Here is a 22,696-nt window from a genome sequence, read left to right on the forward strand (position 1 = left end):
GCTAGGCAGGAAGTCTTATTTCTTAAGCTATCTTTCAGAATGGGGGGTTGGGATTTGGAGAAAGGTGGGGGAAGGGCCTTGGAGCATCTGTAAGGATCAATAACAGAGGGAGAGAGCTTCGAGAGAGGCCATTGTGCACACTTCAAGATAGATGCAGCCCTTGTGCATGGCCCCTGCCTGGCAGGACAGACACCTAAAACCAAAACAATGCCATGGAATGAATTCCCTGTGAAAATTAGATTGCTCTTTAAAGGAGAAAAAAATAACTTAAGTGCCCTTTCAACATTTGGGAATATTCTCATTCATCAGCTTGCAAAGATTAGGCAACCCCCACCAGAAATAACTCCAAATTGATTTTTAAATGCCTTTTGTCCTCATGCTAATACTGTATTGAATTGGAGAGGGTGATCATTTTGGTCTTGGTTACATGCATCAAAGCATTGAGTAATCTTTTATTCTTTCTCCTCTTTATTCCCTTCATCCCTTCCTTCTTTTTTTCTTTATTCTAATGTTTGCTTTACTCTATTGGTTTTGGAGGTATCATTAAGGGAATGAAAAAACCCAAGATTTAGTTAGGATTCCAGTAACACATGTGTGAAATCCCTCCCCCAACAGCTGGTATTGGCTCTCAAAACTTCAACTAAGCTAAACAGATGCTCTTAGTGTGTTATTTTGAGGTCATTTAAACCAGACTTGTTGAAGGAATCTACAAAAACCTTAGGTCTTATTTTAAAATGCACTGAAGTTGTGATATGACACATATTAATGCATATTATTTGGGTTTTAAACAAAAATACCTGAAGTTTGGGAAAGTGAGCATTCTGCTATTGAGATTGTGATTTTTGAAGTACCATCAAATTTGTTGTTCTTTTACTGCAGTCCAGATTTTCGTTTTTTAACTTTTCCTTTCCCAAGTTTTTCAACTTTCCCATTCCCAAACCCAGCTATAATATTCCTTTCTTAGTGTATGTATCCTTTTCCAGAGGAGTAAGACAATAATTCGGTAGGGACTTTTGGAGTAATGGAGTCATTGCTGCCTCTCTTCCTCTAAACCACCAAAGTATTGGTGACAGCTGATGGTGAGAGCCAAGAAAAGTGGAATCATAAACAGCCTTCCAATTCAATAATTCTTCCAATTCAAAATCTTCCAGGAATAAATGTAATAAGCCAACTGGGGGGCCATAATCTGACTTGCAGACATACAAGTGGAATAAGAGGTAGGAAGAAGGAAGGCATGCATCTGAAATAAGCAGCAGATTTAATTTAGTTTAGACTCTTTGAGTTAAGACTTGACATATTCTGGACACTTTTTTGATCCTAGGGCAAATATTTCACAGATCATCTGCATATTTTAAATTCATCTCTAATTCATATTTTTTTTTTCCTGGGGAAAATGATGTAACAAAATCTGATATAATCACCACAAATAAATAGTGCCTTTTTTATACCATTGTTTCTGACTCTCTGATACATTATAATTCTGCATTAATATTTAAACCAAAGGATCAGTTCTTTTATTGGGCATTTTCCAGGGACATATAAATATTGCTAACAAAACTTGGAAGTTCAGTTACCATTTACATTGTATTAAAATGGGGTATGAAACCTACCATGACCCTTTTGAACAATGTGGTCTTTAATGTGTATTAGGGGGAGGGCCTAGTGAAGGAAAAGCCATAAAAGTCTTCAGGGTTCAAGATGAGGTTGGGATTTTGGCCTATTGCTTTTGTCATTTTCACACACAAACATCACTGCAATCATGTTTGATTTAGCATCCTTAATACAATGAGGTTGAAGAACAAAAGGATACCAGAGGCATAAGTATGGAAGTCAGTCTCCCACCTCCAAATTTTTTCAGGTCAATTTTTTTCTCTGTTCTCCTGCTACTGAGGAAATTAATCATTTTGCAAGAATTTTCTTTTTGCATGCCTCAGTTTGCTTGTGTAATTGAAAAACATCCACATCTCAAATTTATTTTTTAGTCACATAAAAAGTTATTTTCCCCAAACTTGGCAAAATCCATAATTACAGGAAAAAATGCATCTACTCATATTTCAAGGTTGAGGGTTTGGGGGCGGTCCCAGTGCCCAGCTGTTTTGCATATTTTGAAAAGCCTGAGAAATGTAAAGGTCATTGCTAACTCTAAAGGGTCTTGATGCTCACGCTGTGATCCAAGGATCTTGCATTAATTAGGGTGAGAAGCATGGAGGGTCAGAAGTCACTAGACAGGAGGGCCTGGATAGCTTGTCAATAGGGCCAATCAGAATTCCTGTAGAATTTTTAAACCATTGAAACAAAAACAAAAACTGCTGCTGCTTCTGTAGCCTCTAAGTGGATCCCTTGGTGTGTTGAAGACTGATCTCCTGCTGCCCAGATGGCTCATAAAAACTTGGCTACATCTTTTGCATTGCTGCAGGCTTCCTGGTGTTGGGAAAAGAACTTCAATAACCTGACTCTCACTTGGCAAAGTCATTTGACCTATACTAGCCATAATTTCCTCATATATACAATAGGGGATGGTAATACAAATCTTAGAGAATTGTTATGGGGATTAATAAGAGAGTTTCCATCAGAGTGCCCAAAACATGCTTAAAATGGCTTGAAATGGAAAGAGTTTCAAAGAGAAGCAAATTTAAGAAGATAAGAAAGGAAAGAATTTTTGAGTTAGCGTGTGGCTGGTGCTGTTTACACTTCCAAGTAGAAAGGTCCTCAGGTACCATTCCTTGTAGGCAATAGTCAGGAAGGGGGCCTTGGAAATTTAGCCTGGAAAATGCTGTACAACCAGTGGGGCAAGCTGCTGAGCCTTCTCCTAGAACTAATTGCTCTGCTAATATGCTACTTCTGTGCTAGTGAAAACAATTCATAATGATTAGGCTCCTTCAAAAATTGTGACCTTTTCCTTACAGAAAGTCTTTTTGCATTTGTGGTCTTTGGAAGAAAAAGGAAAGGAGATGGGCTGTAAAATAGCAGAGAGGTTAAACCATGATCAGAAAGGGAAGGGTAGTAAAGTTAGTGAAAAGTTGGGAATAATAGATTGGTTAAATAAATTAACATAGGTATACAATGGAATAATAAGCAATTACTTAAAAGATTATGTGTAAGGCACAGAGTTAGATCCTCAGCACCACATAAAAATTAAATGAATGAATGAATGAATAAATAAATTAATAAATAAATGTTAAAAATAAAAAAGATTAAGACACATCTACATTTACTGTCGAGGAAGATAGCCAAAGAAAGCAGAGAAACACTATAGAGTGGCATGATTGATGTGACCCTGTTTCTCTTTTGAGAAACTGTAACATACATGTTAGCACATGCATGTTTTGTTGCATATATTGGTAAAAGTTTGGAAGCGATTATCTTTGATTATTTGGATGGGGAAAGAAAATGAAGGGGACAGACAAGAAGACATTTTAAATCTATTGTCTCTTTAACACAAGTATGTATTACATTTGCATTAAAAATATTAATATGGAAATGTGTATGGAAAGTGGAATATTAACTCTTTCCTCCACTAGGAATATAAATTTCACAAACACAGTCCCTGTGTAGTCTTGTATCCCAAGCTGCAGCAAAGCTCAAAAATATTATTTAAGTGGTGAATGTATGAATGGAAGGATGGCACCTATATATTTTGTCATATTATGAATTATGACATTGATTTCAGAGTTTCAAGCTACTTCCCACATGTCAAACTTGTTAGATAACCCTTGATCAGAGGCAGGAGTTGGAAGAAAGAATACAAGGGATAAGAATTTAGTCTTAACCATAATACTACTGAAGAAGACTTAGAAGAATTCATATTTAACTTCTCTAATATTTCAATCAAGCATATTATTGGAGTGACTCCTAAATAGGCTTGTACACCTCCCCAGTGATGAAGTGCTTACTTCCTTATTTGAAGCTAAAATATGACTCCTTATGATAGCAGCATACTCATCTTAATGTAATCTGTGGATGTTCAACCTGAAAAAACCTATTCCCTTCCCTTTTCCATCAAGAGTTTTATGGCCTAGTCCCCCAAACTGACTATTCTATGATTTCTAGTTCCTTATCACACTGGTCATCTGCCCTCCCCTCTGGACCTCTGGATATGTTCTTGCTTAGAAGGACCATGTGAAAGTATGATACTCAGCATCTAGCAAGCCATGATGAGTGTAGAACAAGAGAGGGAAACAATTCTTCTTGCCTCCTGTTTGGATACTGAGTTTGGGGTTTTGTTTGTTTTTCAGATAGGGTCTTGCTAAGTTGCCCAGACTGGCCTTGAAGACCCCTCACATCCCGTACTTCCCGATCCTGGGAATTTAACCCTGTGCCTTATTTTAGGTGGGTATGCCAGGCAAGCACTGTATCACTGAGTCAAATCCCTAGCCCTATTCCTAGTCTGTCTTTCTTTTTTTGGGAGGGCGGTAGGTATGTTTTTTGTCCTACTTCTAGTCTCCAGGTAGCTGAGACCATAGGTGCACACCAAAGACTATGTTTTCAATTAATGTGATAAAATTTATATGACTTTTAAGGGAGCCAAACTGTGTTTATGAAAATATATACTATACAACTGTATAAAAGATAATGGATTAATATTATTAATTAGTCCTGAGCATATAGTAGCTCAGTCTCTCTGTCTTTTCGTGTTTCACTGCTAAGTTGATTCATTCACATCCTGTAATGATAAGTTGGGTCTTTGTGCCAAAAACAGACTTGGTTTTATTGACTTGTTTGAGTTACCCTAATTTTCCTGCCTGTTGAGTTATGGCTTTCCCTTCATCAGTAGAAGCCCACAGCCTTCACTGCACATCTGTACTTCTAGCATTTATACAACAAGGAAGTTGATAAGGATCAAGCTAGGCCTGTGATCTCAGGTTGATCACGTCTATTTCTGAAAATGGTATAGAATAGTAATTAAGAACAATAGCTATGAATTCAGACTGTCTAAATTAAAGTCTCAGCATTGACCTATACTGAATGTCATGTTGCTTAGACTATATAGCTTCAGCTCCATTGATTAGTGTCTCTATGCCTCAATTCCTTTATGTGTAAAATGGGAATAATAGTAATACTAAATCACAAATTTACTGTGAGGATTGAAAAATTACATATATTATGCTTAGAACAGAGTAGTTAATTTGTAAAGTTCCTGCCCTTAATAAATACTCAAAAATGTCTCAAAATACCTATCAGTAAAATGAGGTCCTATCAGTAAAATGAGGTACTATCAGTGCTCAAGGCACTTGCCTTGTGAGGCACTGGGTTCGATCCTCAGCATCACATAATTAACTAATTAGTTGATTAATTAATATACTATACAACTGTATAAAAGATTAATATCATTGATTAGTCCTGAGCTAACTTATTAATTAATTAATTAAGGTATTGCATCCATCTACAACTAAAAAAAAAAAAAATACTTTAAAATGAGAACCAATGGGGCTGGGGATGTGGCTCAAGCCGTATCCCGCTGGAGCGCTCGCCTGGCATGCGTGCGGCCCGGGTTTGATCCTCAGCACCACATACAAACAAAGATGTTGTGTCCGCCTAAAACTAAAAATAAATATTAAAAATTTCTCTCGGGCTGGGGATGTGGCTCAAGCGGTAGCGCGCTCGCCTCGCATGCGTGCGGCCCGGGTTCGATCCTCAGCACCACATACCAACAAAGATGTTGTGTCCGCCAAAAACTAAAAAATAAATATTAAAAATTCTCTCTCTCTCTCTCTCTCCTCTCTCACTCTCTCTCTCTCTCTGTCCCCCTCTCTCTCACTCTCTCTTAAAAAAAAGAAAAAAGAAAAAAATTTAAAAAAAATTTTTCTCTCTTTAAAAAAAATAAAATAATGGGCTGAGGATGTGGCTCAAGCGGTAGCACGCTCGCCTGGCATGCGTGCGGCCTGGGTTCGATCCTCAGCACCACATACAAACAAAGATGTTGTGTCCGCCGATAACTAAAAAATAAATATTAAAAATTCTCTTTCTCTCTCTCTCTCCCTCTCTCTCTCTCTCTCTCTCTCTCTCTCTCCCCCCCCTCACTCTCTCTTTAAAAAAAAAAATAAATAAAATAAAATAAAAATAAAATGAGAACCTGTGATTTCCTGTGAGAATGAAATAGAAATGTGTGAAAAAGTACCCCATAAATTTTAAAGTTCAGAGTGCCTGTGATGAAGGGGTACAGTTTACCTGAGTGAACTGTGTAATTCTTGCATGCCTGGGGTCTGCTGTATTTGCCTACCAGTCAGGTACAGAATGGTATCTTCATATAGTAGCTGTATGCATCTAGCTCTCCCTAGCAGCCTGACTGTTCCTATTCACATTCGCCTGTACTTCGGAGACTACTGTATGTGTTAGAGGACCAAAAATTTATTTATGGTCTTTTTTTTATGGAGCTTTTGTAGTAAGTTACTCTCAATGTCTTGTTTTTTCTTGTTTTATTTTTACTGTAGTTATAGAAGCAAAAGCAATGCCAGCTTTGTATTCTGGTCAGTCACCATTTTAGTTGTGTGACGTAATGTCTCAGAGCATCAGTTTCCTCGTCTATAAAGATAGGAATACTTATTTTATAAGTATTAATTTTATAGGCTTGTTGTGAGAATTGAGAGATTATAGGTAAAAGACTTGCAGAGTACTAGTAAATGAAGATGTGAATCATCAAATTTTTGTGGTATTTTGTTATGATCATGATTGTGATTTATCTATCAGGGACTATAGTTCTCTTTAGAAATATCTTCCACAATTGAGTTTAATTTAATTTATTAGGAAGGCAAAAATTACACATGATGCAGTTATGCCAAAACAGCCAAACCAGAATTGCCAAAAATACCTTGTAGAAGTTGGGGGACTGTTTAGGCACTGTGGTGCTGAAGGGGTGGTGGGTGTAGGCTGAGGTGGTGTTTTGGCTGCATGTTGGGGGCAAAGGCTGGCCCAGCACTGGCTTCTTGCTGCCTGCCTCTCTACTCTCTGAGCTCATATTTCCCCAGGGTCCTGAGCCTGAGGCTCTCTCTGTCCTCCAGCGCCTTTTCTGCAGCATGTGGTGCAAGCAGCTGCTGGGACCTCCCCAGACATGGCTAGCTGAGCCATGGGACCCTACTATTCCTCAGCCCCAGTGCCTCCAAGAGCAGAGTTGAGTGGGTATGGATGGTTGGAGCTATGGAAGTGTCCTCCCAGGGCGGGAGGAACACCCATCACCATTAAATTTTCTGCATTCATGTTGCAAGGACTGTGTGCAAGTATGGTATAATTTGGTTTCCTGAGAGTCTGTCTTAGTGAGAAGGAAGTGGGAAATACTTTTGAAAAACGAACTAAATAAGAAAGCCACATCTTATTTTTACGTAGTTGTCACCTTACTTACCAATATGGACACTTTTCCCAACGTTTTTTCCACCTGGTGGAAACAGTGGACTAAATTCTGAATCTGAGTTCCAAAAATGTTAATTGGTGAAAAGTTACAATGTGACCATCATAAAACTAATTATCAGACTGTTGAAGTTGAACACACCAGATTGCAGGGTGAGTACATAAAGTTACAAAATGAACTCAAGCGCCTATTGAATGAAAAGGAAAAATTTCAGCTACTGCTTGAAAAGATAAAAGGGGAATTAGTAGAGAAAACTAAAGACTTAGAAGAAATAAAACTTCAGATGTTAACTCCACAAAAATTGGAATTGTTAAGAGCCCAAATACAACAAGAATTAGAAACTCCAATGAGAGAATGTTTACAGAATCTGGATGAAGAAGTGAATTATAGAGCCAAATATAATAAGCTTCACTATGAACATAACATTTCTCAAGTCAGAATTTGAATATCAGAAAGAAGAGTTTGCATGCATTTCAGAATAAGAAAAAATAAAATTTGAATCAGAGATTGCAAGACTGGAGACAGATAAACAAGAACTACATAACCAGCTGTTTAGTGTTGATCTCACAAGAGATAACAAATGAATGGATCAACTTGTACAAGAAAAAGTCCATTTGACTCAGAAATTAAAAGGTTTAGAGGCTGAAGTACCAGAATTAAGGGCTGAAAAAGAGAATTCTAATGCTTAGTTAGGAAATATCCAAAGAATACAGGTATAACAGTTAGCTGAGATGCACTGGCTACAGTTAAGTCCCTGGAGCTGAAAACAAGTCAACTAAGCTATAGGCTGAATGTTTGGGAAAAAAGCTACAATCAAGCAATGAACAAAATACTTTTTAACCAGTAAATTGCATAAAGCTGACCAAGAAATAAATACATTGACCAGTAAGATGTGGATTTTATGTGGAACCTATTTCTTTCTATGTTTTCAGGACCTTTCATAGATGGAATTTCTTCCAGTAAAGATACTTCTGTTTCTCATCCTTTCCTCATTGGCTGTAGGACCTACTCTTCCAGATTTGTGTCTAATTCTCAACTTGTTATTGTAGGGTTTTATTGGATTCATAAGCAAATTATCCTTGACCTGCCTTATCTTACCATCTCACATTTTATATATTTGACTTTTATGTATTTGTTATTTTCTACTTTGCTTCCATAGTTTTATATTAGTATAATGTTATAATATTGGTATATTTAAATTTTATATCTGTGTTAAATTTGGACACTATGATGTTGTAATGAGAAAAAGAAAAAAAAGTGTGTCACATTAGATTGGATAGAGAGAAAGGATGGGGGAGGAGTAGGGAGGATAGGAAGGGCAGCAGAATAGAATAGACAATATGATTGATGTATGTACATTCCATGTATGCATTATATGTCAAAATACATTCTGCTGTATGTATGACTACAAAAAAAATTTTTAAAAAATTTGTCACTACTATTCCTAATCTTAGAAGTACTTTAAAAGGTAAAGGCTACAGAAAATGTTAATGGTGCAGATTGGAAAAAGAAAGATTTATTGTTTGTTGTTTTACTCCAGCTCCTAAAAATAGTACCTGACACATAACAGGTGTGCAATAAAGATTTGTTGAATGAATGAAAAAAATATCCTTTAGAAAAAGTGTATATACCAAAAAAAAAAAAAATGTCTTTGGGCTTCTTCCAAATATACTCACAGGAACTTTCGTTGTTATGGCTTCCAACAGTCACAATCCTGTGATTCCATCATCTGACACTGAATTACAGTTTGATTTGGCTATTGAGGTTTTTCATTGAAAAGAATATAACTGTAATTCCTACTCAAGTGATTAGGTGAGTCCAGAGAAGGAAAGTAATTTGTACATGTTAGTGTAAGTAACTCCCATACTGCAGCTGCTTCTGTATTTTATTTGGCCTTTAAATGATTCATGCATCTCTGACACTCAGTCATTGCTATTCTGAACCACATGAATTTGCATTCTGAACTTTCTATTCTAATAATAAATTGATGTCTCTTTGCAAAAATGGGGGAAATTAGAATCATCAGGAATATTAAGGCAGGTTCTTGAAATTTAAGGATGGGAACTCCCAGAATCCTAATACATTGAAATCCTTAAAATATATACAGAACCTTTAGGCAGAGAGACACTTTATCTGTCCTGATCACTGCTGTATCTGTCCATTGAGTCTTATACAGTGAAAGCACTTGAGAAAGTTTGCTGATGAATGAAAGAAACTGGCCAACATCTGAATTCTCTCCTTTTTGAAATTCTTTCCTTGATTGGCTTCCAGGATACCAGTCTCCTGCTTTTCCTCCTATTTCTCAAACCAACAGCTTCTTAGTCTATTTTATTGTTGCTCTTGGTGTCTTCTAAATGTTGGCATGTCCCCCAGGAGTTAGACCCTTGACTTCTTTTCTACTAATAGTCTCTCCTTTGGTGACTTCAGCCTTTGATTGGGATAATTCCCAAAAGTCTATCTTTAATTTAAAACCTCCATTTAGCTTCAGACTTTTGGATCTCAACTGCTTGTTTAACAATTCCATTTGGGTATCTAACAAGCATCTCAAACTTGTTAAAGTCAAACAGAATTCCGGACTCCACACCTACCCCTCATATCAGCAAGTTTTCTTGGATAATCTCTCCCATCTTAGTAAACAAAACCCAAATCCTTCAGTTGTTCAAGACTAAAAACTCAGAATCGTCCCTTAATTCCTTTATCTTCTTTTATGTTCCGTCAGCAAATTCTGTCACTTTCTCGGCCAAAATAGATCTCAAATCTACTCTTCATTGCTGCTATTACCACTCTAGTTTAAGCCACCATTATCTCTCACTGAGATGACTATTCATATATTAACTGGTGTCTCTAATTCTCCTGAGTTCCCTATACTCACTTTCCAATCCATTCTATAATGGAGTCAGAAGGATCTTTAATAAGAATTCTTCTGCTCAGGCTGGACATGATGACTCATGCCTGTAATCCCAGCTATTCAGGAGGCTGAGGCAGGAAGATTATAAGCTTGAGGACAACCTGAGCAACAAAGCAGACCCCCCATCTCAAAATCTAAAGAAAGAAAAGAAAAATAAATACAACAAAAATTCTTCTCCAAATATTTTAATCACTACCTCTTGAACAGGAAATAAAATCCATGGTCTGTAGTGCTTGCTGTATGATCAGATTCTAGCCTGTCTCTGGCCTCACTTATTTCTGCCCTTCCTCAACTCATCGTGCCACACACTGGAAATAATCCTTTCTCAAGCAAAAAATGAAAGCAATTTATATCTAGGGAGAAGATTACAGAGAACTAGATCATAATACAGCAATTCAATTGCTTTACATTCCTAAATCCCCCAAAGCGCTGCAGAGTTGTGTGAAAACCCCCTTGATTATCAAAGAGGACTGGGAGGAGCTGGTGTTGTGGCTCAGTGTGAGGCACTGGGTTTGCTTCTTAGCACTGCATATAAATAAATAAAATAAAGGGCCATTGACAACTAAAAATTATTTTTAAAAAATGAGGACTAGGAGTGGCAAAAGGTATAAAGCATAAACTATGATTTTAGAATTTCATGGAAATATAAGTAAACCACTTCAGTAACTAGAAATTGTATTTCCTGTCCATCTTCAGTCATTTGATATTTATAAAGAAAACTTATCAAAAAAGAACCTGTATCCAAAATGCATAAAGAACTCTCAAAACTCTGTAAGAGAACAACCCAATTAAAAGTTCAAAAGACTTGAATGAATACTTGTCCTAAGATGATATATGGCTGGCAACTAAACTAGAGAAGCCCAAGTTAAAGCTACATGTTAGCATGACTAAAATAAAAAATGACAATATCATGTCGTGGGGATAATGTGGAGCAGTGCATTCATTTAGTAAGATGAGAATGCACATGATACATCCATTATAGGAAACACTTTGACAGGTTCTCAAAAGGGTGAACTGTGCCTTAATGACCCTGTAATTCTACTTATTTGCCACAGACAAATGAAAACTTAGATCCACACACAAACCTGTACACAAGTGTTTATGGCAGCTTTTTACCAAATCACCCCAAGTTGGAAGAATACAGATGTTCTTCAAGAGGTGAATGGATCAACAAACACAGAATACTCCTGAGCAGTAAAAAAAAAAAAAAAAGAAAGAAAGAAAAAAAAGAAAAAAAACCTGTTAATGCATGTAACATTTTGGATGGATCTCAAAAGAAGCCAGTTTCAAAAGTTTACACACAGTACTTACCTGGCAAGGGAGACACCATGATCACCAAGGTGGTTTTTCCAGGGCAAGGCTTATCCATTGCACTAAGGATGTGCTGACCCTTGCAATTTCCCCCAAATGTGGGCATCTCAGCTGCATAACTTTTGAGGTAGTAGAGGGGTGGGGGGGAAACTATGTTCACATTTTCCTCCAGTTTGGCACTTCAAAAGTAGCCTAGAGAACTGGGTGTACACATGGGTATAGCTCAGTGGTAGAGAGCTTGCCTAGCATGTGTGAGGCCCCCGGAAACTACTCTTCCCTCCAAAACATATTTTACAAGCTCTCTTATTCCATTTAGGTAACATTCTCCAAATTAACAGAACAGATCAGTGGTGGTAGGGATTAGGAGTAAAATAATGGTATGACCACAAAGTTGTATAATGAAGAGGGGTTTGGGAATAGAGAAACTATTCTGTATCTTGGCTGTGGTGGTGGTAGAACGGTTTACCCCTTCCCTCACAAAATTCAGTTTTAATGTGTGTTAATTATAAAATTAAACTTAAAGCACCTAAAATTACCCATCCACCAGCATTATAATGCTTTGATCCCTGGGTTATCAACTATTACACAAGATGTAAGTAAAGTTACAGTGATTATCTCAGTAAAATATATGAGCACAGCCTGTCCTAGAAAGCCAAAAGAAACCTTTAGTCTAAGCTAGTGAAAAAGTCTAGATAAGATATTGTTAAGACTGTATTGTCCCTGTTACAAAAAAAAAAAAAATACAACAGACCCCCTTTTTTTTGTCCCCTAGAGGACAGGTGGCCCCTTGGTTGAGAATATGCTTTCTTAGAATTACTTCATGGACACCTCTCCCTCCATGGTACCTGGCAGTTTGTAGTAGTGTTGAGTAAGCTACAGCATGCCTGCCCTAAATTCTAGCAGCAGCTTCTTTTGTGTTAAACTTCCAATATCCAGGCCTCTAACTCTGAGACAGAACCATGTTTCTTTCTAGCAAAGTCTATTAGTCTCTTTCAATATATTTGCAAGGAGACAACTGGCAGGAATGTGAAGAGGGCTCATTCACTTAGGGGTTGTGCATCCATTCCTTCACAGATCAAAGTTCTCCCTAGGGTTTCCTTTGTATATAAAACTAACCAATGTTTCTGTCCTATATGGACCTTATAACTTGGCCCATATTCTGCCAGGTGGTTTTATTGTTGTTTTGTTTTGTTTTTGAGAGAGAGAGGGAGGGACAATTTTTTTTTAATATTTATTTTTTAGTCTTCCGCGGACACAACATCTTTGTTTATATGTGGTGCTGAGGATCGAACCTGGGCGTGCGCGCACGCATGCCAGGCGAGGGCGCTACTGCTTGAGCCACACCCCCAGCCTATTGTTCCTAGGGCCCAGAGAATGGAGTTAGATTAGTGCACTAGTAAAAAGTTATAGGGTAAAAAATGTCCAGACAGAATAAGGAAAAACTTAATCAAAGCTGTTCTGTAGTAGTGAAAGTATGCTGGTATTCATTCCTTAGGCTGCAGTAGATGACTGCTTGACATGCCAAATTCTCCCATGCAGGGAGAGTCATAACCCTTATAGCACACTTCAGACAAAAGAGCAGAGAGCTTTCTACTGTCTTCATTTACCGTTTTATATAAATTACCTGTGGGTTAGGGATTCAGAGATACTACCAGATGTGGTGACTCACACCTGTAATCCCAGCAATTCAGGCAGGGGGATTATGAGTTTGATGCCAGTCTCAGCAATTCAGCAAGACCTTGTCTCAAAATAAAATTTAGAAGGCACTGAAGATGTAGGTCTATGGTAGAGTGATTGCCTAGCAGGTATGAAGCCCTGGGTTCAGTCCTCAATAATACACACATGTATATACACAGAGACTAGATCTATGAACCATCTTTTTTTCTTCTCTGTTGTCCATGTTAGGATATCCCATGTTAGCACCTGTTTTTAGTTGTGGAAGTTTCAGATTAATGTAACCTTAAACCATAAACTGTTCAGGACAAGTAAATTGTAACAAAAATTAGATCTCATATAGTCAGTCTTCCTCATGTAAAATCATGGTCAGTATCTTTCAGGCCTCACTTTGATGCTCTTTTATGATCATACCTTGGGAAGATAGTCACGGCCTTTCATAGATTTTACTGAGTAGGATTTCAGGAGCTCACCAGGCCCTGGAGAGGACAGCCATCCATGTCATGTCCATGCTCCTCTTCCTGTGGCTTTCTTAGACTTCTGGTTTGGATACAGCTTGCCCTTAGGAATTTCTAGAAAATTTTCTTGTCTGGTTTGCTTATGGAAGTGTTTCACTGTGAAAGTACTTCTGGTACCCAGTTAATTTGTTGGAATTTCTTCCATTTTTGTGTATGTATACCACAAGTCTCCACCTAGCTAAATCTACTGTGGAGCAGAAAGGGCCAAAAAACTCTGGTTTGATTCCTGGTTTCCCCATGTGTTTTCAACTGGTTTGTACTTGGGTAAGTCACTTCTCTGAGCTTCAGTTTCCTCACTTGCAAAATGAGTATTCCTTCACCAACCAAACATTTTCAAAAGAGCAATTGTTTCTACCTTTTCTTAAAATCTAGTTCATTTCTCTCATAAGCCTGAGGTTGCCTTCAGATGATTCCTGATAATAATCAGTGAAAAGATCAGTATTAGTGCCATACAAGGCAAAAGGAAAACTGGTCTTTCATTTGTTTTTTGTTTTGTTTGTATTTTGGTTTTTTTGCTGGGCAGGGGAATAAACCAGGGTTCACACACAGTAGGCAGGTCCTCTCCACTGACCTACACTCCCAAACCCCTGGTCTGTTTATAATTTGTTATTTTGTTCTTGTATCTTCCTTTCTCCCTCCCTATGGATTGAACCCAAGGGTATCTGCTGCTGAGCTATGTCCCCATCCCTTTTTATTTTGAGACAGGGTCCCTCTAAGTTCCTGGAGCTAGTCTCGAACTTTCGATCCTCCTGCCTCAGATTCTTGAGTCACTGAAATTACAGGTGCCTACCTGCACCCAACTTAGTTTTAATTTTTTTTTTTTTAATCCCTGGTGCTAGTGATGGAACCCAGGTCCTCATGCATGTTTAGGCACACTGTCTATCACTGAACCCTGATTTTTAAAAATATTTTATTAAAATATTTATGTTGATTACTACTAGGTGTTTCAGTGTTGCATAGAGGTCCCCAAAGGGGGTCATCTACCGTGACCTAACAAATGAACACTAGCATATTTTTATAAATGAAGTATTCACTACCTTACCACAACAGAAAAGCTTTGACTGTTACCAAGTTTTTCCTTCTTCTGACTTGAAATCTTTGACCTAGTAACTTTCTACCCATTGGATCTAGCTCCATTCCCAGCCCTGCCTGTAGTTTTTCCCTCAGGTAACCTCATCCTTCAGCCTGTTCTTACTTCATGCCTCAGTTTCTCTGCACTGTTGACTGCCCCTGGTTTTGCACAGCTGTTTCTTTGACTTCCCTGGCGTTATGTTATCCCCGTTTTCCATCCTCCCTAGAGACTGTTTTTTCTCTTTGTTCTTCTTGATATAGACTAAATATAGATTCTCTTTTTTTGGTGGTCCTGGGGATCATTCATGCCTGCAGCCTCCCTAGTGAATGATTCCCTGTGTCAGTTTAACGCCTGAATCACAGTTTTAGTGTTCTTAGCTGCCCCTCATCTCTGTCCACATCAGATACCATGTTCATAAAGCACACTGAAATACTTGCAGCCAGCAAATCTGTGCTTGTGCTGTTCGCATTTCCTCTGGCTGGAATACCCTTTGATATACTTTTTATACTAAGGCTCAGTCCCAGTGATAACTTTTTTTAGGTAATCTTTCCTTCTCTGACTCTCTGTCTAGCTGCAGAATTCACTCTTTGCCCACTAAAACTTCTCATTTTTTTTCCTCAGACTTAAAGTTTTTTAAATTATTATTTGTTTATTTATTTATTTTGGTACCAGGGATTGAACCCAGAGGTGCTTAACCACTGAGCCATACCCCCAACCCTTTTTATTTTCGGATAAGTTGCTGTGCCTCCCTAAGTAATCATTTTTTTAATAAGTGAATAAGGAATACTTAAAGTTCTCAGTGTCAGTCTATATAGGACAAACCATAGCTTTGCAAGTACTTTTCTCCAACTGGAAAACCTAAATTTGCAATGAAAATAAAAACTGTTTTCATCACAAATAAAACTTGATTCCTGATTCAAAGATTCCTGCATATAGGAGAGAGGAAGGAACTAGAATTGTTTTATTTTCTGACCTCCATCTTTATTTGGAATGTTGAGTGGAGGGGTGGCATTTTCCCTGGATTCACTTCCTGTGGCTTCAGCTATTTATAATTTGTGATCTGTTTCACCTTTGTTTTTAGGCCTAAGCAGTTAATGGCATCAGTAATTTTTTTTTGTCTTTTGCCATTTTCTTTCAGTGATCAGTAAAAATAACTCCCAAACATTCAGTGGTTGAACCCAGGGGCACTTTACCACTGAGCCACATCCCAAGCCCTTTTGATTTTTTTTTTATTTTGAGGTAGGATCTTGTAAAGTTGCTTAGGGTCTCACTATGTTGCAAGGCTGGCCTTCAACTTGTGATCCTCCTCAGTCTCTAGGATTATAGGTGTGAGCCACGGCACCCAGCTCCCGTACCAATCTTATTAAAGCAAAATTTTAATTATATTTGTGGGGTAGAATATGACAATTTGAAACATGTATATAAGGTATAATGATCAAATCAGGGTAATTAGCATTTCCATTTTCTTAAATGTTCATTTTTTTTAATATTGGGAAACTCTGAACTCCTCTCTTGTAGTTCTTTATTATAATAAATTGTTGTAAACTGTAGTCACCCTCTTGAGCTGTAGAACACTAGTACTTATTCCTCTATCAGTTCATACTAGTCTTGTGAATTGCTCACTTGTTTTCATTCAACTAATGCCATTCTTTAGCAATGTCTCATGAAGAACTACATATGTGACCTCCAGAAATGGATTTTTTTTTTATATGGGGATTGAACTCAGGGGCACTTGACCACTGAGCCACATGCTCAGCCCTATTTTGTATTTTATTTAGAGACAGGGTCTCACGGAGTTGCTTAGCACCTTGCCATTGCTGAGGCTGGCTTTGACCTCATGATCCTCCTGCCTCAGCCTCCCAAACCATTGGGATTATAGGCGTGCACCATGCCCAGGCAGAAATGGAATTTTATAGTGGCCCATGCAATAAAGTAGGAATGTATATGAATAGAGGAAAGCTCCTCTGATTTGTATTTATTTATGTTTAAAATCTGTTTGTAAATGAAATTTCAAAATTTTCTGTTCCCAATTTCAATATTTCATATCACCTGAGGCCTTCATTTCAATGGTGGCAACCTGTGAAATTGGGTGGAGTCAATACTTAGAATGTGCAGCTGATCAGGGAGTTGGAACCAGTAATTGAGGTGAAACAGACCCCTTTGTTTTAACTACCCTTTGGCCAGGCAAGTTCCAAATTGCCTTAATTGTCAATATAATTTTGATTAGGTGAGTAGATAGATACATTCTCCATTTCCTAAATGTGACCTTCATCACAGTTTGAAAAGCAGGTTTTGATAAAAATCAATGAGCCCTTGGAATGGGTAAAATGCCCCTCTTGGGGGTACAGGAGGTATCTTGAAGGCTGAGTGAGGAATGAGAGTAAGAGATCTTTTTGTTGTTGTGCTTGGGATCAAACCCAGGGCCTTATGCATGCTAGGCAAGCACTCTACCAACTGAGCTATATCTCCAGCCCCCTAAGAGTCCTTTTTGTAATAGGTTTTGGCATCTGTTTAACCAAATTAAAGTACAACTGGTTGCTAACAGGGTATGTAATAATACTTATAAAATAGTAAGAATACATGTAGCCCAGCACAGTGACACACGCTGTAATCCCAGTGGCTCTAAAGGCTGAGACGGGAGGAACTCAAGTTCAAAGCCAGCCTCAGCAGTTTAGTGAGGCCCTAAGCAATTTAGCAAGACACTGTCTCAAAACATAAAAAGACCTGGGAATGTTACTGAACGGTTAAGCACCCCAGATTCAATCCCAGCACTTAAAAAAAAAAAAAAAAGAATACATATAGTTGATTCCTTTTCCACAGATTTTGTTGTGACTCTTGTAGTTTGTACCCTCCACAGGACAGCATTTGGTATAATGGGAAGTCTGTTTTCAAAAAAGGTTAAGATTAAGGGGCTAGAGTTGTATCTCTGTGGTAAAGCGCTTGCCTAGCATGTGTGAGACACTGGGTTTGGTTCTCAGCACCATATATATATATAAATAAATTAAATCAAGGTCCATCAACAACTAAAAATTTATTTTTTAAAAAAGTGGTAAGGTTGAGGGTTGGGATTGTGGCTTAGTGGTAACATGCTTGCCTTGCATGGGTGGGGCACTGGGTTCAATCCTCAGTACCACATAAAAATAAATAAACAAAATAAAAGTATTGTGTCCATTTACAACTAAAAAAAAAATTTTTTTTTAAGTGGTAAGGTTGAAACTAATGTCTATCACTGACTTGCTGTGTGAACTTGGGCAAATCATTTTATTTTCCTGACCCTGGGCAAGTCACTATTTTTTTTTTCCTTCACATGTCCACTTTTTTTAAGTACTTTTTTTTTTAGTTGTTGATAGACCTTTATTTTATTTATTCATATGTGGTGCTGAGAATTGAACCCAGGGCCTCACACATGCCAGGCAAGTGCACTACTGCTGAGCCCCAGCCCCAGCCCCAGCCCCAGCCAACTGTTTTCTTTTCTTAATAAAAATAAAATGCATGAAAAAAATTAAATTGTTTCACCGACTTTATTTTTCATTTAAGTTTTTATTTTGAAGTATGCCTGGATTACCCTTTGTTTTTTTAAAAGCCTTTGTTTCAAAGGCCAAATGTTTTCTCCTGATATGTAGATGCTGATCCATAAAGGAGAGTGGGACAAGGGAAGAATGGAGGAACTTTGGATTGGGCAGAGGGAAGTGAGGGGAGGGAAAGGGGGTGCTGGGTGGGAAAGGTAGTGGAATGAGATAGACATTATTACTTTATGAACATGTATGAAATGGTGTGGCTCTGCATCATGTATAACTAGAGAAATTAAATGTTGTACTCCATTTGTGTACAGTGAGTCAATATGCATTCTGATGTCATGTGTAACTAATTGGAACAACAAAACAAACAAACACCAAGTGTGTGGATCTCTTCTAGTTTAAAAAAAAAAAAGCATCTGGTTTCATCTTTGCTACTTCCTACAAAATGTTTATCACTCTTTGATCATGATCTATAACTAACTCCTCTTGTTTATTTGTTTTTGCCATCCTGGACATTGAACCCAGGGCCTCCCACATGCTAAGCAAATGCTGTATCACTGAGCCACATCCCCAGTCGTTTATAAATTTTATTTTAAGACAGGGTCATTTTAATAAGTTGCCCATGCTGGACTTGAACTTGCAATCCTCTTGCTTTAGCCTCCCAAGTTGGGGTTACAGGTGGGAAGGGTGGTGGAATGAGATGGTCATTATTACCCTGTGTACATGTATGATTGCACAAATAGTGTGACTGCATCATATATAACCAGAGAAATGAAAAGTTGTGCTCCATTTGCACCACTGCACCCAGCTAATTATTTCTTAATGAGTCACTTGTTTTTAACTCAGTGTCATTTTCGTCCCAAGTAGTTCATTGAAATGGTTCCCTAGAGTGATTTTTGAGCTCTTCTTATTCCTCACACTTTTTGGTCTGTTAATTTGATAATGCTGTCTTCTTTGTGAAGTCCTTTTATTTCTTACCTTCTGATAATCATAGGTTTTTATTCTACTTACCTGTGTTCCCTAAATAATTGCATTTAGAATATTCTGCTTAAACTGAATATTCTCTTAAACTGAAGCTGTTGATTTTGTCCTTGCTCAGTTTTTGCTTTCCACTTTTTTCTCAGTGATACTGCATTTCTGTAGACACTTTGGTTTAGAGTTCATCTTTGACACTTCACTATCCCCCACATCCTTCTAATCTCCTCTGTAATCTGGTCAACAAGCCCTCACTAGGCTTTCTAGGCTTGCTTTTTACTTCCACTCAGCCATTTTTTAACACTGCTGTTTCCTAGATGCCCATGCCATTCATCTTTTCCCTCTCTTTTGCACACTGCAGATCATTATGAGATTAATCTCTATTTTAAAAAAATAAAAAACAACCTCAGTAGCCTTCTGTAAGAGAATATTGTTGCAGGATATTCTAAACTAATTTTTTGTACTTATCCCCTGCCACTTCTCCATAAAGTCTCTCTGCTTAACATTAATATCCTGTACAGTTGCCTCAAGCAACCTTACCTTTATTTTCCTTCCTTTCACTCTCATTGATGTTATTTCTTTTTTTTCTGGAGTATCCTGCTTCTTTTGTTTTTTCACTTTTTTATTGTGAAATATTAGCATTTAAAGAAAAGGGCATAAAATACAAATTTATAGCTTAATGAATTACTATACAGCAAGCACCACCCAAGTCAAGAAATAAAACATTACCAGGATCCAAAAGTTTTTCCCCATTCCTTACTCTCCATTATGCATGTCTCTTTCCCTTTGCCAGTTTTGCCCCCACTTAATACAAATGGAAATCAATAGCATATATAGTTTTTGTACAAGTCATCTCTGTTGTTGCAATAGAGATTTTATAGTTCACAGTGAGACTTAATTGAAGGAAGTGGCAAAGCTGAAATTGATACCAAGGGCATCTTAAACACCAAGCCAATGTATTTCAGACTTTACACCTTGATAGCTAGAATCCCACTGTGTGTGTACACATGAAAAAATGTGCATACTTCAACTGGAACAAAAGTTCTACCACTGAGCTCACTGTTTTCAGACAGTGTCTTACTAAGTCGACTGGGGTGGCCTCAAACATGCCATCCCACTGCCTCAGGCTTCTGAGTTTCTGGGATTACAGGCATGCACCATTACACCAGGCTGTGTGACTTTTATTGGTTGTTTTGCTGAACTACTTGCTCTTTTAAGAAAGAGTAAGATTCTTCTCAGAGGAAACCCAAGGTGAAAAGGGGTTTCTAAGTACCAAATTGAAGACATGACTTTATATTGCTAAATATTTCTTCGCCTCTCTCTCTCCTCCACCTTTGCTCCCCTAACTGGTAGTCATAATTCAAAACTCATCTCTGCTAGAAAATGTCATTACTTTCCCCTGCCACCAGCTTGAGTATTCCTCTTCTGTGCTAGTTTAATTCTTTTTAAGTTTTTAGGTTTAAAAAAAAAAGACAAGACTTTATCAACAATATTATCAAGCTCTTACTCTTCACAGAGCTCTTTCATTCTAGTATAGACCATGAGAAAACTAGAGCTCCATATTATTTAGAGGCAGTTTCATTGATTCTCACAACAGTTATTTGAGAAAAGTTAATGTAATCTTTTATTCACATTTTATAGACTAAAAACTGAAATAATTCTATGGAGTTTAAAAACCTTGACAAGGGCTGGGGTTGTGGCTCAGCAGTAGCGTGCTTGTCTTGCATGTATGAGGCACTAGGTTTAATCCTCAGCACCACATAAAAATAAATCAATAAAATAAAGTATAAAAAAGAAGATATGTTTAAAAAAAAAAAAGAAACTTTGACAAAAAACACAGCGAGCAAGTGATAGAAGCTAGATTTGAACCCAGGGAGTCTGATTCTGGAATCCAAGCTCTTAATCTCTTGGCCAGATTTTAATCTTTTTGTTTTGTCTCTGCCCCAGAGATTTATATAGCCAACAGTTGCCACTCCACTCCCCCTCCCCCACCTTGAGGTTTATCTTGCTGTGGACCCTGAGATCAATTCTACCTCCTCACCTATGCCTGTTCCCTTGGTTGCCATTTATTTCTGTTCACCTTATCCCAATCTTCTTGATTTCAAAGTTTAAAGTTTTTAAAAAAACTTATCTTGGGTCAGGCATGGTGGCATATGCCTATAATCCCTGAGATTTGGAAGGCTGAGGCAGAAGGTTGGCAAGTTCAAGACCAACCTTAGCTAGGCCTTAAGGACTTAGCAAGACTTTGCCTTGAAATAAAAATAAAAAGGGAGGCTGAGGTTGTAGCTTAGTGGTGGAGCACCTACCTAGCATGTGTGAGACACTGGGTTCAATTCTCAGCACCACATATAAATAAATTAAAATAAAGTTCTATCAACAACTAAAAAAAAAATTTTTTTAATTAAAAAGGCTGAGGATGTATGTAGGTCAGGGGTAACATGCCCCTGGATTCAATCCCCAGTACCAAATAAATGAACAAATAAATACTGTATTGATTTTCTCTCTGCTTACTTTTAGGGAAGGAGCACAAAAGACAATTTCCAGTGGGTTTTTTTTTTAATTTTATGTATATTTTAATTGTTGATGGACCTTTATTTTATTCATTTATTTATATGCAGTGCTGGTACTCATACCCAGTGCCTCATACATGCTAGGCAAGCACTCTCCCACTGAGCCAGAACCCTAGCTCATTCAGTGGTTTTTACTTTAATGTTCCCAGCTTCCATTCATAGGAATTGGTATTTAAAGTTTGCAGTCTGAGACCTTCTAATACTTCTGATAAGACAGACATTCAATTTCTCTGATTAATTAGAATATGCTCTCTACCCACACTATTTTTACCTATTGATATTTTTGTAGATAGGATAGCAAGCAGATTACCTTATTCAGGGTTTCAAATATCTGTCATGTTTAAACCCTCAACTCTTTATCAACTGCAGTTACTGTGAGCTGTGGTCTTAAGTTTGAAGTGCTAATTTGACCCATTTTTTCTCCACTATATTTTAGTAGATTAATACAGATGAAGAAAACTAAATTAAGTCAGGTACAGTGATACACACCTCTAAACCCAGCTACGCAGGAGACTGAGAGGCAGGATGATTGCAAATTTGAGGTCAGCCTCCACAACTAAGCAAGACCCTATCTCAAAAAAATCAAAAGGACTAGGGATGTAGCTTAATGGTAGAGCATCCCCAGGTTAATTCCCAGAACCAGAAAATAAAATAATAATATAATAAATTATCTCATAAGTATGCTTGTGATTACATTTGGAGACACCCATATAGTTCAGAATAATCGTCCCAATTCAAGATCCTTAATTTGATCATCTCTCCAAAGGTCCTTTTCCCTTGTAATGTAGCATTTCACAGTTCTAGGGAT

At 37.6% G+C, this 22,696-nt stretch overlaps 1 protein-coding gene and 1 pseudogene across 6 annotated transcripts in view; both read left to right on the forward strand.

Annotated features, from left to right (window-relative positions):
• NR6A1 (nuclear receptor subfamily 6 group A member 1) overlaps positions 1-22,696 on the forward strand; it is a 208,816-nt gene that overhangs the window by 151,126 nt on the left and 34,994 nt on the right. The gene's annotated exons all lie outside the window — the stretch shown is intronic.
• Positions 7,341-8,286, forward strand: LOC308634369 (centrosomal protein of 83 kDa-like; annotated as a pseudogene). The gene has a single exon. The product of its transcript is annotated as a centrosomal protein of 83 kDa-like (transcript).

This window comes from Spermophilus citellus, assembly GCF_964194105.1.
Source record: "Spermophilus citellus genome assembly, chromosome: 2".
In the NCBI taxonomy this organism is placed as follows: domain Eukaryota; kingdom Metazoa; phylum Chordata; class Mammalia; order Rodentia; family Sciuridae; genus Spermophilus; species Spermophilus citellus.